The sequence below is a fragment of the Neofelis nebulosa genome, chromosome 8, assembly GCF_028018385.1.
Source record: "Neofelis nebulosa isolate mNeoNeb1 chromosome 8, mNeoNeb1.pri, whole genome shotgun sequence".
In the NCBI taxonomy this organism is placed as follows: domain Eukaryota; kingdom Metazoa; phylum Chordata; class Mammalia; order Carnivora; family Felidae; genus Neofelis; species Neofelis nebulosa.
In genome coordinates, this window is record NC_080789.1 from 94,352,136 (window position 1) to 94,368,170 (window position 16,035).

The 16,035-nt window shown below is 37.7% G+C and overlaps 1 long non-coding RNA gene across 1 annotated transcript; it reads right to left on the reverse strand.

Annotated features, from left to right (window-relative positions):
• Positions 1–615: 615 nt before the first annotated feature.
• LOC131519954 (uncharacterized) lies at positions 616–7,369 on the reverse strand. Its single transcript, XR_009265885.1, has 4 exons — positions 5,677–7,369; positions 4,721–4,811; positions 4,570–4,636; positions 616–1,352 (listed from the first exon to the last, which is right to left on the reverse strand). It is a non-coding gene; the product is annotated as an uncharacterized LOC131519954 (long non-coding RNA).
• Between the last annotated feature and the right edge of the window lie 8,666 nt (positions 7,370–16,035).

Here is a 16,035-nt window from a genome sequence, read left to right on the forward strand (position 1 = left end):
TATTTCTGTATTGAATAGGTAGCCTTTCAAATTTGGTTGCACACATCTGCCCATCTGACAACATAATTACAATTACAAATATAATGATAGGTAAAATTTACTGGGCATGTACCATGGTAAGTAGCTTTATACCCATTAGCTCATTTAATCCCCACAACAATGCTGCAAAGTAAATGTTGTCATTTAAAATGTTCAAGTAAAGAAACTGATTCCAGACCCACACTTATGCCATATTGTTCATATTGCCTAGTTCACCACAGGCAAGCATACCTACAGCCCCTCAGATTAAATCTAGCCACACAGCCCAGGTACCCTGTGGAAGTCTACAGCTATCTCCATGTTTTCTTCAAGCTCTTCCACTTCTCAATAACTGTACACTTCTTTTTTTTTTTTTCAACGTTTTTTTTTTATTTTTTTTTATTTTTGGGACAGACAGAGACAGAGCATGAACGGGGGAGGGGCAGAGAGAGAGGGAGACACAGAATCGGAAACAGGCTCCAGGCTCTGAGCCATCAGCCCAGAGCCTGACGCGGGGCTCGAACTCACGGACCGCGAGATCGTGACCTGGCTGAAGTCGGACGCTTAACCGACTGCGCCACCCAGGCGCCCCAATAACTGTACACTTCTGCATCCATGAGGATTGTCTCTATTTACCCTTACAAAATCATCTGACTTAAGAAATTAGGCTGTGAAGAGGAGGAGAGACATATGGCCATTGTTAGAAGGGAAAATAAAATGAAGGATTTTGTTGGCTTTGTTTTTAATGACGGGTTTCAGGAGGTTTGTTTGTTTTGCAAAAGCATCAAGAGGCCACAGACAGGGAAGAGGGAATAAATAGGTGACAGCATGAGGCTGAGTTAGGAGTGAAAGGGAAAGAAGACCGGAGGATCTGACACTGTTGGAGAGATTGATCTTAGCTAAATGGGAGGAAACACTCCTTTACTGTAACAGGCTAGAACAGAGATGGGTGGAAATCCAGATGCTTATGTAAAGTTGTTAGAGGGAAGAGAGTAAAGGGAGTTTGAAGTAATCTTTGTGGAATGGAGAAAGCAAACTGACCAAAGAAACAATAGCATGGCTAGGCAGAGATGAGGGTTCATTCTGGGTTGAGATTTATGAACACCTAATGGCACCAAGCTTTTCGCCTGATTGGTTTCCTCCATCAGAGGCTCAGATAGTGGAACGGAAGCACAAACAGACAGACAGACAGACGGACAGATAGCTGGATTCATGCAGGTAGTCAGCTGAGTTAAACTGGTAATTGTGATGCCATTAAGAATGCCTAAGTAGGTCCACTGTGATGCAAGGTTGTCCTCTTAAAGCTTCTGTAACCCAGTGATGCCAGTTCAGTCCTTTTCGAAGCAAACCATTATAATGCAAAGAGGTTAGTTTAGAAAAGTGTGAAATAAAATAGAACCATAGCAAACCTTCCCCAGATTAAACAGTACAGAACTAAAGACTTAGTTATGCTGACATGTATAGTTTAACTCTAATGGAGACCCATGTGCTTTCATTCATCTATTTATGTGAAATCTAAAGCTATTTTACTCACCACGTCTCCAATGCCTAGCACAGTACCTGACACATGTTAAATGTACAGTAAGTGAAAAGAAAAAAAAATTAAAAAAAATAAAAAATAAAAAAAAAATGTACAGTAAGTGTTTCGTGAATGAGAGTGTCAATATGACTTGCTACTGAGATGGTAAAAAGTATTGGAAACAATGATCTTGGATAAGATGACTCAACATCATAAGGAAATCAGTCCTTCCTAAACTAACATAAAATGAACACCATTTCAATAAAATATCAACAAAAGTTTTATGGAGTTAGATAAGTTTTTACTAACGTTCATATGAAAAAAATAAACATGCAAGAATAGATAGGGAAACACAAAAAGAAACAAAAACGAAGGGGACTAGCTCAACCAAATATTAAAATACAGTGTAAAGGCTCTATAATTTCAAGTGTGGGGATTGGAACATAAATAGATAGATGGACCAATGGAATAGAATAAACTCAAGTACGCATAGAAATTAGTGTAGGATAAAGATGGACCATTTATTACCACTGGGTAATAAATGATGCTGGGACTACTGTTTGACCATTTGGGAAAAAAAATAAAATTATATCCCTGCCTAATGCGGTACACAAGAATAAGCTTCAAATGTATTAGGAAAATAAAAGTAAAAAAGGAAGCCATACAAGTATTAGAATAAAACACAAATGATTTTTTGAACATTAGTATAAAGGAGGGCTCCACACTGAGCATGGAGCCTGCTTGGGATTTTCTCTCTCCCTCTCCCTCTCCTTCTGCCCCCATCCCCCACTCATGCACTCCCTTTCTCCGTCTCTCTCTAAAAGAAAAAAGAGCAAAGAAAGAAAATAACATTACTGTCGGGAAAGCTTTGAAATTATAAAAATTATTAAATGATCAAAATCCAGAGGCAATAAATTAAATATTTATAAATGTGACTATGCAAAGACACAAAATTTTGTAGGGCAAAAACAAAAAAATACTATCAGATTGTCACCTATTCTGTTGACAAGACTTTGTGGAAGGAAGCATTCTCTTATTGGGTCGTGGAAACACAAACTGGTACACCCTCTTAGAGGAGGCCCTGGCACACAAGTTAGGATAGCAAAACTACATGTGGACTTACTTTTTGACCCAGCAATCCCACCGCTAGGAATTTACATTGAAGATACACCTCCAACAGTCTTCCATTGAAGATACACCTCCAATACATATGCACATTGCAGTGTTGTTTGTAATTGCAAAAACACTGGAAACAACCTAAATGCCCACATGCTGGAAACTGTGGAATAAATTGTGGTCATCCAGAAAATGCTGTAAGAAATGATGGTCTCTATGAACAGTTGTGGATGCATTTTTAAGCAAAAATAGCAATGTGTAAAAGAGCATTTAGTATGATAGCTTTCAGTTAAAAAGAAGGAAAAATAAAATATACACATATCAGCTTATTTGTGAAAAAGAAACAGGAAGGATAAACCAAAACCTTAGAAGATTCGTTCTCTGTAGGGAGTATATGGGAATGGGCTATAAAAAAATGTGGGAATTGGAGCAGGTAGAAGGGAGGGGAGGGGAGATGTGATACTTCTGTGGGTGTAACTTTCTGTTTTCTGAATTTGAGAACCATGTTAGAGTTTCATCTACTCAGAGAATACACGTAATTTAAATCAACCAGGATTGAGGAGGGAGACCATACTAAAACCAGGATAACAACAACAGTAAAACTATTTAAATGTATCACGGGTGAATGGCATAACTACACTGAAGGGGTTGGACAAAAAAGAAATGAACAAATGAGGGAGGGGTAAAGGGTAGGGGAAGTAGAAGAAGAAGGAGGAAGGAAAAATATTCCTCAGTATCTTGCATCGTGTAACAAAAATAATTCAAAAAGGATTGTAGACCTAAATGTAGAACATTTATAGATGAAAACATTGGACTTCATACAAATTAAGACCTTCTGCTCTTTCAAGACACTGTTAACAAAAATTAAAAGGTAAACCATAGACTGCAAGATAATATTTGCAAATCAGATATCTAGTAAAAAGTCTTATATCTGTAATATATAAAGAACTCTCAAAACTCAGTAAGAAGAATTAATACTGAGTGACATCAACAAGATGGCAGAAAACTCTGGACCCTCCTTCCTCCCACAGACCCATCAATTCAATTCATAATACACAGACCAATTCCCTTTGTGAGAAATCCAGGAACCAGATGAGAGGCTCCTGCACTATGAGCGAGTGCAAAACCATCCACATCAAAGCCAGTGGGAAAACTCAAGGCACCATGATCCTTCCCCTCTGGCACAGCACTGCCTGGCTGGGAGGAAACCCTCATCCCAACTTGTTCCTGGGGAGGGAAGAAAAGGACTGGATGATACATCCAACATTCTCACTTTTCTGAAGACTGCCCAAGAGACTGGTTTCTGTCTTACCTGAACTTGAGCACTAACAGGTGAGGGCCCCAGACTGGGAGCCACTGAGAAAAGAGGCAGCCCCTTCTTGGGACTGGCATGCGGGCAGCAGTTTGGACTAGCATGTACACATTTGCCATAGACCCTCCTCCTGGCTCAGTGTACTGTGAGCAAGTAGAAATCCTCATATCCTAGCTTTGCTCCCTGAGGAGGGAAAGAGGTGGACCCTGCACCCAACATTCTAACTTTTGCAGGAGTGTCCAAGGGACTGGCTTCTGTCTTTCCTGATTGCTTCTGAGAATGTTGATGAGGGGCACCTGGTTCGCTCAGTCAGTTAAGTGCCAGACTGTTGATTTCGGCTCAGGTCATGATCTCACGATTCGTGAGATCGAGCCCCGGGTCAGGTTCTACACTGACAGCATGGAGCCTGCTTTGGATTCTCTCTCTTCCTCTCTCTGCCCCTCCCTTGTTCACGCACACATGCGGGTGCGGACTCTCTCTCTCGAAATAAATAAATAAATAAATAAACATTAAAAAAAAAAGAATGTTGATGAGACCAAGCACAGTCTAGATGACTGGTGGCTGCTGAGGATAAAGGCAAAGGTTTGGAATGGCATTTACTTACTCACGAGAGCTCCTACCCATGATTCAGCACAGCCCAATCAGGAAGATCCCCAGCGCCAAGATTATCCCTGATGAGGAAAAGAGAAGACAGAAATATATATACAGCATTCAGACTTTTTAGGTGACTGCCTGAGAACTGGTTCCAGTCTTACCTATCTCTTAGCATGGATGGGACCTGGCATACTCTAGACATCTGGGGATCACTGAGGACAAGGTCATGGGTGTGCTGCTGCTCCAGAAGATCTATGGTATAGCAGACAGATATCAGCGGGAGGAAGGGATTATAAAATCCTGCAATAAGAAACCAGCAAGTCCCTCTGGGAATTTAAACATACAAGGGAAGGGAAGGCATATAAACAAAGAAGATTTGAGAGCGCCACCCCCCATATTTCTCTGGCAGGGCTGACAGTGACAGTCTCCTCCTGTATGAAGCCAGTCCAGGAAGATCGGGAGAGGTGGATGATACCAAAACAGAGTCAAGGAAAACAAAGAAAAACAGGGAAATGTGGCCCCCCAAAAAGGAACAAGCTAAATCTCCAGAAACTGACCCTGATAAAATGGAGATATATGAATTATGTCACAAAGAATTCAAAATAACTATCATAAAAATGCTCAGTGAGTTCAGGCTAACGATGCACGGAAAAAATGAGAATTTCAACAAAAAGACAGAAAATATAGAAAAGAACAAAACAGAAAACTTGAAGCCAAAGAATACAACAGTTGATCTGAAAAATTGACTGGAGGGGTTCAACAGCAGATGAGCAAGCAGAAGAAAGAAGGGGTGAATTCAGAAAGGTCATTTGAAATTATCCAGTCAGAGGAGCAAAAAGAAGAATGAAAAGTTCATGGGGCTTATGATAGACCATCAAATGGACCATTACTATGGGAATCCCAGAAAAAAAGAAAGAGAATTGGCCAGAAAGCTATGTTAAAAAAGAATGCTCAAAAACTTTCAAATTTAAGGAAGGATATGGACCTCTGCTCCAAGAAGCTCAACAGTCTCCAAAAAAAAAAAAAAAGATGAATCTGAAGAAGTCCATACTGACACACATTATAATCAAATTGTCAAAAGCTAAAGACAAAGAGAAAATTTCTAAAGCAGACTTACGAGATATGCTGAAGGAAGTTCTTCAACTTGAAACAAAAGGATTCTAAACAGCAACACAAAAGCATATGAACCATAAAACTTGCTGCTAAATGTAAACATGGATAGCAATGCAGAAGCTGTAATACTGTAATGGTGGTGTATATATCACTTTTAGTTCAAGTGTACAAGTTAAAATACAAAAGTACAAAAAAAAACTATGACTATAAAAACACATGAAGTAGATACACAGTAAAAAAAAAAGGTTGTAATATTTGACATCAATAACATAAAGTGTTTTAGGGGGAGACATAAAGGTATAGTTTTGTGATTGAAGTTTTTGTCAACTTAAAGCAGAATGTTAAAAGTTTAAGAAGTTTTATGTAAGCTCCATGGTAATTACAAAGAAAATACCTATAGAAAATACAGCAAAGAAAGTGAGGAAATGAGAAAGCAATCAAAGCATGTTATTAAAAGAATAATAATAATAAATTTAAAAATTAATGAACCACAAGGGAAGACAGCAAAAGAGAGAAGAAGGAACAAAAGACTTACAAGATAATATCACACAATTCATAAAACGGCAATAAGAAGTCCTTCTCTATCAATAATTACTTAAATGTAAATACATTAAACTCCCCAATCAAAATACATAGAGGTGTTTAAAGGGAAAAAAACAAACAAAAAGATCCAACTATATGCTCTCTCCAAGAAACTCACTTTAAGGACATACAGAGGCTGAAAGGAAAAGATGGAAAAGATACTCAACAAAATAAAAGCAAACTAAATTTGACAATATATTAAAAGGATCACATACATAACCAAATGGGAATTTTCCCTAGGGTGCAAGTTCAGTTGAACATAACCAAATCAATGTGATATACCACATTAACAAGGTAAAGGGAAAAAAATAGCTGATCATCTCAATAGATGCAGAAAAGACACTTCACAAAATTCAACATACTTGCATGATTAATAACTCTCAACAAAGTAGAAGTAGAAGGAAATTGCATCAACATAACAGAGGCTGTATATGAAAAGCTCACAGCTAACATCATACTCAACAATGAAAAACTGAAGCTCTTCCTCTAAGATCAGGAATAAGACAAAGATGGCCGCTCTTGCCACTTTCATTCAACATAGTACTGGAAGTCCTAGGCAGAACAGTTAGGCAAGAAGAAATAAAAGGCAAAAAGAAATAAATGGAAAAGAAGAAGTAAACTTGTCTGTTTGCAGATGGTATTATCTTATAGGTAGGAAATCCTAAAGACCACTGAAAAACCGTTGGTACTAAAAAATTCAATAAAGTTGCAGGATACAAAATTAACATACAAAAATCAATTGCATTTCTATACAATGAAATCTGAACAGGGTATTTAAAAAACAATCCCTTGGGGTGACTGGGTGGCTCAGTCAGTTAAACTTCAGACTCTTGATATCAGCTCAGATCATGATCTCTCAGTCTGTGAGTTTGAGCCCTGTTTTGGGCTCTGTGCCAACAGCTCAAAGCCCGGAGCCTGATTCAGATTCTGTGTCTCCCTCTCTCTCTGCCCCTCCTCCACTCACATTCAGTTTCTTTCTCAAAAATAAAAAAATTAGAAGAATTTTTTAAATAAAAAATATTTTTTAAATCCCCTTTACAATAGCATCAATAATAATAAAATACTTAGAAATAAACTTAACCAGAAGGTGAAAGACTTATACATCGAAAACTATAAAACATTAATGAAGGACATTAAGGAAGGCATAAGTAAATAGAAAGACATCCCATATCATGGGCACTTTTTGCAAAAATAGTAAAAACAATACTGAAATTCATATGGATCCAAAAGGATCCTGAATAGCCAAAACGATGTTGAAAAAGAAGCACAAAGTTAGAGGCATCATGCTTTCTGATTTCAAAATATGTCACATAGTTACAGTAATTAAAACTGTATGGTACTGGCATAAAGGCAGACATATAAACTAATGGAAGATTATAGAGAGCCCAGAAATAAACCTATGCATACACAGTCAATTGATTTTTGATAAGGATACCAAGAATACACATTGGGAATATGTATTCAAGAATATATCTGGAAATATCATACACAAAAATCAATGTAAAATGAATTAAAGACCTAAACACAACATCTAAAACCAAAAACTCCCAGGAGAAAACATAAGGGGAAAGTTTCATGAAATTGGTATTAGTAACAATTTCTTCACTATGACACCAAAAGAACAAGCAACAAATATACCTGTGGAACTATATCAAACTAAAAGCTGCATAACAAAGGAAACAAATCAATAGCGAGAAGGCATCCTATGGAATGGAGGAAAATACTTATAAACCACATATCTGATAAGGGGTTAATATCCAAAATATATAAGAACTCCTGAAACTCAATAGCAAAACAACAACAAAAAACCTCATAACTCTATTTAAAAATGGGCAAAAAACTTGAATAGGCATACCTCCAAGGAAGACATACAAATAGCCAAGAGCTATATGAAAAGATGTTCAGATCATCAAAGAAATGAAAACCAAAACTACAATAAGATATCAGCTCACACCTCTTGGGATGGATATTATTAAAAATAGCAAGTGTTGGTGAGATTGCGGGGAAATTGAAACCCTCTGCACTGGTGTTAGGAATGTAAAATGGTGCAGCAGTTATGGAAAACAGCATGGATGTTCCTCAAAAACAAATTAAAAATCAAACTACCAAACGATCCAGCAATCCTACTTCTGGGTATTTATCCAAAAGAATTGAAATCAGAATCTTCAAGAAATATTCACACTCCCATGTTCACTGCAGCATTATTCATAATAGCCAAGAGGTGGAAACAATCGAAATGTATCTGTAGTTGAATGGATTCAAAATGTGGAATGTACATACAGTGGAATATTATTCGGCCTTTGAAAAGGAAGAAATCCTGCCATATGCAACAACTGGGATGAACATTGAGAACATTATGTTAAATGAAATAAGCCAATCACAGAAAAACAAATACTGCCTAATTCCACTCATGTGAGGTGTGTAAAATAGGCTCGTAGAAACAGAGTAGAATCATGGTTGTCAGGAGCTGGGAAGAGGGGGGAATGGAGAGGTGCTGTTAAATGGGTATCAAGTTTCAATTAAGCAGGATGAAAAAGTTGTAGAGATCCACTGTACCACATTGTGCTCAAAGTTAATACCATACCACCTACTTAAAAATTTGTTGAGAGGATGATCTTATGTTATGCGATCTTATCACAATTAAAAAACAACTTAGTAACAAGGAAACAAAAATAATTTAAAAATGAACAAAAGATTTGGTATTTCACCGAAGATTAAAAGATGCTCAACATCGGGGCGCCTGGGTGACTCAGTAAGTTAAGTGTCCAACTCTTGATTTCAGCTCAGGTCATGATCTCACAGTTTGTGGGTTCAAGTTCCACATCGAGCTCCATGCTGACAGTGTAGAGCCTGCTTGGGATTATCTCCCCCACTCTCTCTTTCCCTCCCCTGCTCGTGCTCTCTCAAAATAAATAAATAAATTGAATAAATAGAAATAAACGTATTTCTATAAATAAACAGAAATAAATAGATAATAAATAGAAAATAATATAGAAAATATTAGAAATAGTATTTATTATATTATTATATTATATTATTTATTATTATATAATATATATTATATATAATATATGTTATATTATTTATTATATTATTATATTATATTGTATATATTATTATAAAATATTAGAAAATCAAAATAAATAGAAAAAAAGATGCTCAATATCTTTCTTCATTAGGAAAATGTGAATTGAAACCACAGTGAGATACTACTACGCATCTATTAGAAAGGCTAAAATTAAGGACTGACCATACAAGTGTTGACTAGTGTATGAAAGAACTAGAATACTCATATCCTGCTGGTGGAAATGCAAAATGGTACAACCACTTTGAAAATCAGTTTGCAAATTCCTAAAAAGTTAAACGTATACCTATCACATAACTTGTCTATTCTACCCCTAATTATTTTCCCAAGATAAATGGAAGCCGATGTCTACACAAAGACTTGTATGCATATGTTCACAGAATTTTTATTTAGAATAGCCCCAAACTGGAAATAACACAAGTGTCCATAAATAGTAAATGAGTAAGCAAATCATGGTCTATCCATACATTGGAATATTACTTGGCAATATAAAAAAGAACATGGGATAGATCTCAAAGAACGCTAAGTGATAGTAGTCACATAAAAAGAATACATCCTGCATGATTCCATTTACGTAGAATTCTAGAAAATGAACATCACAGTGGCATAAAACTGATTCGTTGTTCCAGATGGGACAGTTGGAAGGGGTGGGAGGGAGGGATTACTAAGGAAAGGTGGGAAATTTCTACGTGATAGATTCTTTATCTTTAGAGTGATGATGGTTTCATATGTGTATACTATGTGAAAATGTATGTACACTTTAACTGTACACTCTAAATATGTGTGGTTATGTCAATGAGACCTCAACAATGCTTTTTTTTTTTTTTTAACTGATACAACATAGATCCATTCAGCAAAAGTGAGAATATGGAAACTCTACAGGACAGCAGCCTGGTATCTCTAACAAATAAATTGTAAGGAAAAAAATATGAAAGGGAAGTGATACATTAAAAGTGACTTAAGACACATATTAATGAAATGTAGTCTATGCCGAGTAGACTCTGTCTGGATCCCAATGCAAAGAACAAGAAAGAAAGAAAGAAAGAAAGAAAGAAAGAAAGAAAGAAAGAAAGAAAGAAAGAAAGAAAGAGAGAGAGAAAGAGAGAAAGAAAGAAAGAAAGAAAGAAAGAAAGAAAGAAAGAAAGAAAGAAAGAAAGAAAGAAAAGAAGGAAAGAAAGAAAGAAGGAAAGAAAGAAAGAAAGAAAGAAAGAAAGAAAGAAAGAAAGAAAGAAAGAAAGGAAGAAAGAAAAAAAGAAAGAAAGAAATCTAGAAGGTAATTGGGGAAATCCGGAAACTGAGTAGTTGATGATATTAAGGAATTGCTGTTAATTTTTTTATATATTATAATGGCATTATTATGTTTTTAGAAAATGGTCTCTAGCTTAAGTGGGATGAGGATATGAGGTCTGGATGAATATTGGCCAAATTATTGAAGTTGGTGACGGTACCTGTGTTTTTATTCCGATTTTGTTTAAGTGTAAAATTTTCCATAATACTTTTTAAAATTATATCTAAGCTGCATTTTGGATGCATACATTGTATTTTCCATGGTGATATTATAGAGGAAGAAAAACTTCTCCTTGACTTTCTCAAGGTCCCTGGCTGGGACTGGAAATTAAACTGACCAAGACAGATTAACAGGAGAAAAGCACACAAATTTTGTTGAATTTCTCCACGTACATGGAAGCCTTCACAAGAGAATAAAACCTGGAGAAGTGACCAGAGTAGGACGCTTTTATATCTTTAGGACAAAGAAACAATAAATGGGTGAAAAGTTGATAAGACAAAGGGGTTTGGGCTGGGGACAGCCCAACGAGAACTAGGTGGTCCCTGTCCTCCTTAAATAAGGATTCGTTTAACAAGTTTTGTTTGCAAATTCTTCCAGTGCCCTCTCTGTCACCTCTTCTGGTGCCAATAAAGTCTGTTTCCAGTAAAAGGAGAATTTATTTCCTGCCTTCGTGCAGAAAAGGAGGCCCTTTTTCTGCATTTACTGCTTCTTAATTGCCTTCAGCTCAAAATAATTTTTACTTCAAAGAGGCCTATTTTGGGGTGATATATTGGAATACAATAAAGTCAAAACTAAATTAAAGCAAAAAGGTACTTTTCTACTGAGATTAGCTCCAATCTAAAGATTCAATAGTTTGAATTCTTAAAAGGAATTGTCTTGCATCATTTGTGTACACAGAATCTCCAGAAATTGGGAATGTAGAAAGCCCTTTTTTTGTAAAAAAAAAAAAAAAAAAAAAAAAAAAAAAGTAACATTTATTGAGTGCTTTACATGTATCCATTTATTTCATAATTATATGATATCAGGTATGATTATAGGTTCTTTGGATGGCCAGACTTAGCACAGTGACCCTCGGACAAAAGGCAGAACTTTGTCACAGCTTCAAACTAGAGAAGGCTGCCATGCAAGTCACACAGCAGTTTGTACCTGGGACTGAGCCAGCCAGCAGAGCCGAAAGGACAGTTTTTATGGCCAACAGAGTGATGTCAGCTAGGTTTTGTGTCTTTCTAGGGACTGGGTATTTTGAATAACTCCATGGGCCCAAAGATCAGGCCATCCCTGGGTGTTAGTATCCGGGAGCCTCTGGCAGTTGGATACTGGATACTGTAACCCAGGGGTGTTAGAGCCTAACAAGGGAAGTAACTGGGGTAGGGGCTTAGCAAACTACCTGGAAGAGGAATGGAGAATTTCTAGCTCTGACTCCAAAACTGGATCAAGAGAGCACTTGTGAAATGTTATGTCACATGGATATTGTCAAATCACTTTAGTTCTCTGAACTCACAAAATGCCTATGAGGTAGGTACTAGCATTATCATTCCCATTATATAGAGGAGAAAACAAAGGCAAAGAGATAAATATACCTGCAAACTGAAGTTAGTGGCAAAGTTAAGATTTGAAACGGTGTTGCATGGAAAGCATTAACAAATAGAAACGCAAACTCATTCTCTTAAGAGCATCAGAATTTCTCCATCTGAAGCTAGTGAAACAATTTGGATGAAAGGAAGACCGGGAGACCAGTCTTGGAGATTACAGAGCAATATTTCTGCTTTTACTTAGCTTACTGTTTATTTGGAAAGGCTTAGTAGAGTCTCTTTTTTATTTTTTTATTTTTTTTTTAGTTTTATTATATTTTTTAAGAGGGAGTAGGGGCAGAGAGAACGGGAGTGAGAGAGTCTTAAGCAGACTCCACATTCAGCACAGAGCCCGACACAGAGCTTCATCTCATGACCCTAAGATCATGACCTGAGCCGAAATCAAGAGTGGGACGGTTAACTGACTGAGCCACTCAGGCGCCCCAAGTCTCTTTTTTAGAGTGTGGGGCACTTCAAGTTCATTCCCCTGGTGGAGCCATTGCATTCCCATCATCCATGCTGTTGGATAATCCACCTATGTTGGGATTCAATTCCATGCAACCCAGGTATCCCACTATTTTGGGATGCCCTGGGGGAAAACAAAATTCATTTAAGAGTTGTCTTTGATTTCGAGTTATTTAAGGAGAGTACACCCACATAAAACACACATAAAAAAGAAAATAAGGGCTAAAATTAGTGCTATAAATAAGTACAATAATTTAAGTCAGGAAAAAGTGAACACAGATCAAAGCAACTTCGGGATAAAGCTCATTCTACCCTCTTTGCACCTCATACAACTCGTACCTGTGTGGCACTTAGTATTATTCTGTCTGGCATTGTAGTAATCTGTGTACTTACCCAAATCCCACTGCCAGGTAGTAAGTTCTTCTTCCGGGGAAGTAGCTACAAACCTTCTCATTGAGCAGTATCTAGCACAGTGACTCATTTTTTACTAAGCCCTCCAAAGTGCTTGTTGAACAGAGCCGATTTGGGCCTAGAGCTGAGCCTTAAATGACAGCTTGGTTTGGAAAGGAAGGGAAGAAAGGAATACGCTAGGAGAACAAGCTCATCAAAAATGGAAAGAAAGGGCAGGATGTTTCAGACCTGTTGTAGACCAGAAGAGGGTTCACCCAGGAGAAATGAAATGAGATAGAAAGGCATAGAGTCATATCGTGATTTGAACTTTCTTATATAGGCTGTTGGCTTTCAACAGCACAGGCTAGGGGGAATTTGAATCTTTTGGGAAGTTTTTAAAATCCCAGCCCAGAGAAGATCAGACTGATAAGGGGCATTAAGCGACCATGAGCATTTTGAAAATGCTTCCTAGATGATTTATACCTTCAACTGTTGCTTTTGGCGTTGAAGAGGCTTTGAAAAAAAGTGTAACAACAACTACAAAAATAACATGACTTAAACTGTTAATATGTTCATTCAAAGTGAAAAAGCTTAATCGAATATATACTTTAGGGCAGGTGCTTGGCTGGCTCAGTTGGTAGAGCATGCAACTCTTAATCTCAGGGTTGTGAGTTCAAGCCCCGCGTTGGGTGTGGGCTTGAAAACAACAACAACAAAGCCAGAAAACATAATTTATGTTTCAAAGTATACAATAGCCAATTTAAAACTCCTGATTCTACTTACAGTCTATTTAGAAGATTTGTTCAGTCAGGACACCGTCAAATATTTTCACTTTTTTATATAAAATGAAATTTCCTGTGGATATTTTAAAATAAAAATAAAATTTTTAGATGACAAAACTACTATGTTCTTGCCATAAAAAATTTTGGGAAATACGGACATGGGGAAAAATCACCCCAAATCCTACAACACAGAAGCATGCATTACAACACACTCTTGTAATTCTTTCCTTTGCTTAGCTGGCTTCCCCTTCTCCACCCCATTTAAAATTTGTATCCATTTGAATATGTAACAACTTATGCATGCAGTGAGACAAATTCAGGTTTGGTACATTGTCAATTAAGTCCCATCCTTCTTCCAGCCACATTTCCATTTCATTAACCTTGCACAAGCATGTCCCTTATATGAAACTATTTAGTTTTGGGGCTCTGCTCATGGTATCATGGTGGGGCTTGACCATAGGATGCATTTTATCTCAACAGGGTCAATGCAATTTGGTCCTCCCTGCAGTTTATACTTAGTGGAAGCCATGGGAACAAGGAAAGTATTCTCTTCTCCACTGCACAGCCCCTGCTGTCGTCTGGCACAATGATCTAATGGCCCCAAGTCTCACAAACTCCTTGACATTTGCTTTTTCTGCCTCTGCCTAAAGCCCCTTTCTCTTCTGAGAGCTCAAATGAAGTTAACAAGGCAGGCAAGTTATGGCGAGACATCATGCTTTTCTCTCCCTCCCTTCTTCCTTTTCCCCACCCGTTCTGTTTTTCCCCAAGAGCCCACACACAAACCTAGTTGTCCAGTATCCTTCTTCAGTACAAACCACCTCAGGTAGGTGACTACATATGGGCTCATGCATGCATCAGACACATCCAAACATGAATTCTAGTTTAGCTCAGCCAAAGATCCCACACTACCAAAGCCTAGTTAATAACATCATTCCCTAGAAGATAAACAGTAAGAGGATGGGCTCTGGGACTGTTAATAGATTGCCCCTGAGTCATTTGCTTCTCAGAGCCGATTTTTAAAAGCATGACTCGTTATTCAAGAGGAGTTATAAGGATGTAGAAAATCATTGCTCAATTTATTTGGCAATGAAAATGGCCATTATGGTTTTTATGCAACGTTGCTTCTGTTAGGTAATTCTTGTTGACCTAGCGTTCCAACCAAGTTGCTTGGTAGCAAGTGCTGACCAGAAAAGCATCGACTTGTGCTTTAAATGGTTATCAACCACAGCAAGGAAGTAATCTGCCCTGTGCTATGAAGTATGCAGCTTGAGAAATGCACCTTGTGTCACAGGGCAAGAAGAGGAAGCAGAAAGAAAACACAGTCTTGGCGAAGGAAGCCCTGAGGCCACCCTGCCCCTAGCTTGTGGAGCCCAGCTGAGAGCACAGCGAACCTGATCCCTGAATTTGGGGTCTTGAATTACCAAACTGAGTGAAAGATCCCCCTCTCAATTTTTACATTATGTCTTCCCCATTCTTCTGGCCTGAATTTTGACGTGTCAGTCAGTCGAAGACTATCAAAGTAATTTTTTCAAAAATGATTCAGAGAAGTTCTATTTTCTGAGTCCTTTAATATCTGTTACCTTAATACATGAACTAAAATTAACCCAGTATAAAATTTCATGACCACAACCTTTCCTCCCAAAAAGTATGTATGTAGATGATTCTCCCGTGGCAAAGTTAATCTGATGTTTCATGTTTTGTAGGTAACATTTCCCACACACAACCCCCCACTGGAAATTTCACAGTTTTGTTTGGTTTTGTTTTTGCTTTGGGACCAATTCAGAACCTACTCTTTTCTTAGAAGTGGTATGCAATTACCCCTAAGGGGAGAACCACCTTTGTTGAGAGAAAGCTTTGATGAGCCTGAAATGTGTTCTAGCCTCCAGGGCAGTAAGACTGATGGATTGAGGCTTGAGAGAATCAGTTCTAAGGGAAGGATCTGCTGGCTGCCGAGAGAGGGCAGGGCAGGGGTGCCCGGAGCTTAGGTATTGGTGGTAGCGTGGAAAAGGGGATTCTGAAGATGTAAACCAATTAGGAAGTGTTTGAGAGAGAGAGAGAGAGAGAGAGAGAGAGAACAGCCCCAAATTAGAGTCACTTGTGCTAAGCCCCACATGGGTAAACCATGACTTAATGTCTAACATAACAGCACTTTCTACCTCTCCAGAGATGGTGATTTTTCACCAGTCAACCTGGAATTACC